The sequence below is a fragment of the Amblyomma mixtum genome, chromosome 8, assembly GCF_055824585.1.
Source record: "Amblyomma mixtum isolate Tamu chromosome 8, ASM5582458v1, whole genome shotgun sequence".
Lineage (NCBI taxonomy): Eukaryota > Metazoa > Arthropoda > Arachnida > Ixodida > Ixodidae > Amblyomma > Amblyomma mixtum.
The window spans coordinates 40,995,833-40,998,181 of NC_143019.1; positions in this window are offsets into that span (position 1 = coordinate 40,995,833).

Consider the following 2,349-nt stretch of genomic DNA (forward strand, 5'->3'; position numbering starts at 1 on the left):
GCTCAGTTCTCCCTTTCAAAAGGAGCTATCTGGGACTCTGCACATAGAAGCGTAATCACGCGGAAAGCATTTCATTCAAGATTCTGTGTTCGCCCACGAGTCAACTGTGGCATATTAGCACAGGGCTTTCGGCAAGGCCTTCTAGGCTGAATGCATCGCATTCAAGAAACTAAGGCGGACCCTTCCAAAAAAGTGGCGGCAGGCGTTTAACGTAATTGAAAGGAGTAGACGTACGAAAGCATATGTTCATTCCTCGTCTCTTCTTTCTGGCATCTGCATGTGCATGACCCGCGTTTCTCGCTTTTCATTTTCACACAATCTCTCCAGTCGGCGGCAGCTGGAGCGACGCCCTCGTCCCACTGGCTACAGCTAGCGAAAGCTCCTCCGGACTATCCTGAGCTTCCTCCCATTGGCTGCAGCTGGCGAGACGCTTTTCCGAACTTACCCGAGCTTCCGTCCATTGGCTGCAGCTTGTGCGACGTCCCTCCGTACTATCCTGAGCTTCCCCCTATTGGCTGCAGCTGGCGAGACGTTTTTCCGAACTTACCCGAGCTTCCCCCCATTGGCTGCAGCTTGTGCGACGTCCCTCGTACTATCCTGACCTTCCTCCCATTGGCTGCAGCTTGTGCGACGTCCCTCCGGACTATCCTGAGCTTCCTCCCATTGGCTGCAGCTTGTGCGACGTCCCTCCGGACTATCCTGACTTTCCTCCCATTGGCTGCAGCTGGCGAGACGCTCCTCCGCACTTACCAGAGCTTCCTCCCATTGGCTGCAGCTTGTGCGACGTCCTTCCGGACTATCCTGACCTTCCTCCCATTGGCTGCAGCTGGCGAGACGCTCCTCCGCATTTACCCGAGCTTCCTCCCATTGGCTGCAGATTGTGCGACGTCCCTCCGGACTATCCTGAGCTTCCTCCCATTGGCTGCAGCTGGCGAGACGCTCCTCCGCACTTACTCGAGCTTCCTCCCATTGGCTGCAGCTTGTGCGACGTCCCTCCGGACTATCCTGAGCTTCCTCCCTTTGGCTGCAGCTGGCGAGACGCTCCTCCGCACTTACCCGAGCTTCCTGCCATTGGCTGCAGCTGGCGAGACGCTCCTCCGCACTTACCCGAGCTTCCTCCCATTGGCTGCAGCTTGTGCGACGTCCCTCCGGACTATCCTGAGCTTCCTCCCATTGGCTGCAGCTTGTGCGACGTCCCTCCGGACTATCCTGACTTTCCTCCCATTGGCTGCAGCTGGCGAGACGCTCCTCCGCACTTACCAGAGCTTCCTCCCATTGGCTGCAGCTTGTGCGACGTCCTTCCGGACTATCCTGACCTTCCTCCCATTGGCTGCAGCTGGCGAGACGCTCCTCCGCACTTACCCGAGCTTCCTCCCATTGGCTGCAGCTGGCGAGACGCTTTTCCGAACTTACCCGAGCTTCCTCCCATTGGCTGCAGCTGGCGAGACGCTCCTCCGCACTTACCCGAGCTTCCTCCCATTGGCTGCAGCTTGTGCGACGTCCTTTCGGACTATCCTGAGCTTCCTCCCATTGGCTGCAGCTGGCGAGACGCTCCTCCGCACTTACCCGAGCTTCCTCCCATTGGCTGCAGATTGTGCGACGTCCCTCCGGACTATCCTGAGCTTCCTCCCATTGGCTGCAGCTGACGAGACGCTCCTCCGCACTTACCCGAGCTTCCTCCCATTGGCTGCAGCTTGTGCGACGTCCCTCCGGACTATCCTGAGCTTCCTTCCATTGGCTGCAGCTGGCGAGATGCTTTTCCGAACTTACCCAACCTTACCTGAGTTACTCCGAGCTTCACACAAGAATCTTGATTGGGACCATTTTTAGTGTTTTCGCACCAAAAGCCTGTTCCGTTCTGAACTGTCGCGGTTCTCTCCATCCTCTCTCATTATGAAAAGGGTGGGCAATGACAGCGCTAACTTATAGAAAACACAGCACTGAACTGACGGGATGAAGAAGTGGACATAGACGAAGCGCAAACTTCAACCTCAGTGGTAAACTGGGTGTCAGTCGTGCGGTCTGTTTTGCGCACAGTTTTCAGCGGTGTCTCACCAATTAGCCAAACACGCTTAACTATTTAATCACGTCATTGAAACCAGAGTGGAGACGGACAATAATTGCTGCTGTGGCGGCAATTTAGGAAGGTCGCCGCACTCATCGTATCGCCCTTAACGTCGTACCCGTAAACAAAGGGGAACTATACTGGCGAGGGCGTCTGTTTTGGGACCAGGAGAACAAACACTAACGGTTCCGGAGAAATTAGGGGTCAGGTGCGTTCATTGGGCCGCCTCGACTTTTCCGCTTCGCCGTGTGTAGCTCATGAATAATATTTTAGCCAATACTGTT